Source organism: Thalassophryne amazonica, chromosome 10 (genome assembly GCF_902500255.1).
Source record: "Thalassophryne amazonica chromosome 10, fThaAma1.1, whole genome shotgun sequence".
Taxonomy (NCBI): Eukaryota; Metazoa; Chordata; class Actinopteri; order Batrachoidiformes; family Batrachoididae; genus Thalassophryne; species Thalassophryne amazonica.
The window spans coordinates 27,042,438-27,048,132 of record NC_047112.1 but is presented as its reverse complement, the minus strand read 5'-3'; positions in this window follow the sequence as shown (position 1 = coordinate 27,048,132).

The window sequence follows — 5,695 nt, the reverse complement described above, 5'->3', positions numbered from 1 at the left end:
CAACACTTCACTGTTGACTGCTTATTTATATATAAACTAATGCATTATATGTCATTGGCTGTGAACATGTGCAAAACCTAGAAGAATATCTGCTCTATTTCAACAGGTGAGTTGTGTATTAGTTTAATGGCCAAAATTTTGGGACTCTCCAGACCAGACATACCGTAGTGTTCAGAATAATAGTGCTATGTGACTAAAAAGAATAATCCAGGTTTTGAGTATATTTCTTATTGTTACATGGGAAACAAGGTACCAGTAGATTTAGTAGATTCTCACAAATCCAACATGACCAAGCATTCATGATATGCACACTCTTAAGGCTATGAAATTGGGCTATTAGTAAAAAAAAAAAAGTAGAAAAGGGGGCGTTCACAGTAATAGTAGTGTGGCATTCAGTCAGTGAGTTTGTTAATTTTGTGGAACAAACAGGTGTGAATCAGGTGTCCCCTATTTAAGGATGAAGCCAGCACCTGTTGAACATGCTTTTCTCTTTGAAAGCCTGAGGAAAATGGGACGTTCAAGACATTGTTCAGAAGAACAGCGTAGTTTGATTAAAGATTGGAGAGGGGAAAACCTATACACAGGTGCAAAAGGTTATAGGCTGTTCATCTACAATGATCTCCAATGCTTTAAAATGGAGAAAAAAACAGACGAGTGGAAGAAAATGGAAAACAACCATCAAAATGGATAGAAGAATAACCAGAATGGCAAAGGCTCACCCATTGATCAGCTCCAGGATGATCAAAGACAGTCTGGAGTTACCTGTAAGTGCTGTGACAGAAGACGCCTGTGTGAAGCTAATTTATTTGCAAGAATCCCCCGCAAAGTCCCTCTGTTAAATAAAAGATGTGCAGAAGAGGTTACAATTTGCCAACGAACACATCAACTGGTCTAAAGAGAAATGGAGGAATATTTTATGGAGTGATGAGAGTAAAATTGTTCTTTTTGGTTCCAAGGGCTGCAGACAGTTTGTGAGACGACCCCCAAACTCTGAATTCAAGCCACAGTTCACAGTGAAGACAGTGAAGCATGGTGGTGCAAGCATCATGATATGGGCATGTTTCTCCTACTATGGTGTTGGGCCTATATATTGCATACCAGGTATCATGGATCAGTTTGGATATGTCAAAATACAACCCCTGGCAAAAATTATGGAATCACCAGCCTCGGAGGATGTTCATTCAGTTGTTTAATTTTGTAGAAAAAAAGCAGATCACAGACATGACACAAAACTAAAGTCATTTCAAATGGCAACTTTCTGGCTTTAAGAAACACTATAAGAAATCAGGAAAAAAAATTGTGGCAGTAACGGTTAATTTTTTAGACCAAGCAGAGGGAAAAAAATATGGAATCACTCAATTCTGAGGAAAAAATTATGCAATCATGAAAAACAAAAGAACGCTCAAACACATCACTAGTATTTTGTTGCACCACCTCTGGCTTTTATAACAGCTTGCAGTCTCTGAGGCATGAACTTAATGAGTGACAAACAGTACTCTTCATCAATCTGGCTCCAACGTTCTCTGATTGCTGTTGCCAGATCAGCTTTGCAGGTTGGAGCCTTGTCATGGACCATTTTCTTCAACTTCCACCAAAGATTTTCAATTGGATTAAGATCTGGACTATTTGCAGGCCATGACATTGACCCTATGTGTCTTTTTGCAAGGAATGTTTTCACAGTTTTTGCTCTATGGAAAGATGCATTATCATCTTGAAAAATGATTTCATCATCCCCAAACATCCTTTCAATTGATGGGATAAGAAAAGTGACCAACATATCAACATAAACTTGTGCATTTATTGATGATGTAATGACAGCCATCTCCCCAGTGCCTTTACCTGACATGCAGCCCCATATCATCAATGACTGGGGAAATTTACATGTTCTCTTCAGGCAGTCATCTTTATAAATCTCATTGGAACGGCACCAAACAAAAGTTCCAGCATCATCACCTTGCCCAATGCAGATTTGAGATTCATCACTGAATATGACTTTCATCCAGTCATCCACAGTCCACGATTGCTTTTCCTTAGCCCATTGTAACCTTGTTTTTTTCTGTTTAGGTGTTAATGATGGCTTTCGTTTAGCTTTTCTGTATGTAAATCCCATTTCCTTTAGGCGGTTTCTTACAGTTCGGTCACAGACGTTGACTCCAGTTTCCTCCCATTCGTTCCTCATTTGTTTTGTTGTGCATTTTCGATTTTTGAGACATATTGCTTTAAGTTTTCTGTCGACGCTTTGATGTCTTCCTTGGTCTACCAGTATGTTTGCCTTTAACAACCTTCCCATGTTTGTATTTGGTCCAGTTTAGAGACAGCTGAGTGTGAACAACCAACATCTTTTGCAACATTGTGTGATGATTTACCCTCTTAAGAGTTTGATAATCCTCTCCTTTGTTTCAATTGACATCTCTCGTGTTGGAGCCATGATTCATGTCAGTCCACTTGGTGCAACAACTCTCCAAGGTGTGATCACTCCTTTTTAGATGCAGACTAACGAGCAGATCTGATTTGATGCAGGTGTTAGTTTTGGGGATGAAAATTTACTGGGTGATTCCATAATTTATTCTTCAGAATTGTGTGATTCCATATTTTTTTCCCTCTGCTTGGTCTAAAAAAGTAACCGTTACTGACTGCCACAATTTTTTTTCTTGATTTCTTATAGTGTTTCTTAAAGCCAGAAAGTTGCCATTTGAAATGACTTTAGTTTTGTGTCATGTCTGTGATCTGCTTTTTTTCTACAAAATTAAACAACTGAATGAACATCCGCCGAGGCCGGTGATTCCATAATTTTTGCCAGGGGTTGTACTTGAAGAGCACATGCCCTTGAAATGGGTGTTTCAACAAGACAATGAGCCCAAGCACACTAGTAAATGAGCAAAATCTTGGTTCCAAACCAACAAAATTAATGCCTCGCAGATGTTAAGAAATCATGAAAAACTGTGGTTATACAACTAAATACTAGTTTAGTGATTCACAGGATTGCTAAAAAAGCATTTTGAACATAGTAGTTTTGAGTTTGTAGTGTCAACAGCAAATGCCACTATTATTGTGAACACCCCCTTTTCTACTTTTTTTTTTTTTTTACTAATAGCCCAATTTCATAGCCTTAAGGTTTGTGCATATCATGAATGCTTGGTCTTGTTGGATTTGTGAGAATCTACTGAATCTACTGGTACCTTGTTTCCCATGTAACAATAAGAAGTATACTCAAAACCTGGATTAATCTTTTTAGTCACATAGCACTACTATTATTCTGAACACTACTGTACGTATAAAATTTTCAAAAACAACCTGCAAAGGAGGTGTGAATAAAACAGCACTGCAGCACTTAATCACACATGCTACCTTTACACATGAAAGCTGAGTTTGTTTTTTTTTAATCCACCACTTCAAATTTTACACACACAAAACCTGACAGCCAAACCAGAAGACCCATGAGACCCAACCCCACTGTCTACTACATTAGAATCAAATCAAAGGTTCTGTGCCCCTGAAGGACTTGTGAAGAAGAAATTCTTACTGAACATAGAAGAAACCACATTGGTTTTTGAAATGTATTTATTGTAAGAAATGTGGGGACATTGGGAAATGGAAGAAGCAAGGACAAATACTTTAAAATAAAATGACAACATATGGTTAAATTCTATACTTATATCAAAAGTAAAAAGGCGACTTAAAAACTATGGCATACATTTACATGGTATGTAAGACCACATGCAAAGATTAATTTAAAATTATTAAATGTCTTGCGTCTGTGTATATATCTATATAGATATATATACACACACACAAATATATATATATATATATATATATATATATATATATATATATATATATATCAAATAATACTACAGAATGATCTGATGCTGTTTAAAAGCATTTAGGACTAAAAAACCAAAGAGCCCTTTAAAAAAAGTCAGGTGTTTTTTTTTTTCCATTACTACATGGAAATAAAGTTTCCATTGGTGCTCTGTGCTGATAACATCACGAAGTAACATGTTTAGTGTCATAAATGTGCATAAAGCAAACATGCAATAAACCTTTACAAGAAAAGTGGCAATGGCTTGAAACAAAAACAAAAAATGTGAACACTTTTGTGAAGTAAGGTTTTTTTGGTTGCTATAGCATTTGAAGAAAGTCACTCCTTGTTTACCAAAAGCAATAAAGCAAAGGTAGCAGACTATATAATGCATACAGCACCAATGATGCTCCTTAAACTTTCCCCTGAATTTGACACAAACATGGAACTATAACTGTAAACATCAGAGGAGGACCAAACCTGGGAGTGGGAGATGTACTCGGCCGTGAGGAGTGTTGAACAGACGGGAAAAGACCACAGACTTACAACGGAGCCAAGATCACTGGAGCCACAAGTTGCTTTTGCAGGATGGGCCCAGCTCTCATTTTTCTAGTGTGTAGGATTTTGGGGTGTTTAATGACAATGCAAACAGTTGGTTGATCTCATAGAATTAATCATTAGAATTGTTTTAACTGTGTTGAACATTTGGACTCCAAACAAAGTTGATGTAGCGGCTTGCGCTGCGCTGTGATTGTGATTTGACGACTCCTGCTCGCTCCCCTTGGGACACGAACTCAATCTCCAGCATGGGAGGTGGACTCTCTAATCAGGAGCCCAAAATCCAGGATTCTGGCCGTGTGGCCAGAGAATCCTTTTAGCTGTTGGGGAGGGAGGTTTATGGACTACTACTGCACAGTGACTCCTGCTGGCCTCGTTACACGTTACCCATAATGTGATAACAGCATACCAGATGGTCTGAACTATTTCAAATGTTTTTTTTTTAAAGCCCTATGAGCTCAACCAACCATCTGCATCATGTTTTACCAAAAGTGGAGCAACTTCAACTTTTGACCCATGTACAATTTGAAATTTACCAGGCACCATTTTTTGCTGTTTTGACCCCGTAACATTCAGTCAGCCAAAGTATACGCTTTTTGGAATCATGATTAGAAACTTAATATAGTAGGTTTATACTTTTCAATGTGATTGGAGGATGTTTAAATTTTGACCCCTGTGTAATTCTTCAATGACCCCATGCCCAGCTACAGCTACCACCCTGGGATGGCCACCATATATTTTGTGTATCCCATAGTTCACTGAAGCGGGCTAAAAGAAAAATTTGAGAAAGGAGACAGCAAAATACATATATTCTGCAACCTCACCACTAGATGACACTAAATCCTGCACACTGCAACTTGGCAGATTTAGAACTCATGATTTAAATTTAATTTCCCCCCCAAGATTTAAAATCAGACACACTGATTTCTGGGTCAAGATTAACGGCTTGAAGAAAACCTCTGACTTACCCATCATACAACGTTTACTAGACTTGACTCAGTCTGCAGGTAAGAGCTGTGACTGAACACAGCAACCGCTCTTAGAAACAGTTCAGCAAAAAAAAAAAAAAAAAGAGTAAGACCAGTCAGTGCCATCAATAAAGCCAGATCAGAATCACTGTGAATGATGAGAATCATGGGGTCAAAGTTGAGGATAAGTGCACAGCACAGGTGGCTTTCACATTATCAGAGACTTCAGGACAGCAGCAGTGGCAACAGTTAAGACGGAGCGGGTAGCTGCCAGCAGCGTTTTGTGCTCTGTGTGGAGTTAACAAGCGCCTAAACAAGACTAACAGTGGGAGAAAAAAAAAAGGCTTCACACATTTAAGACACA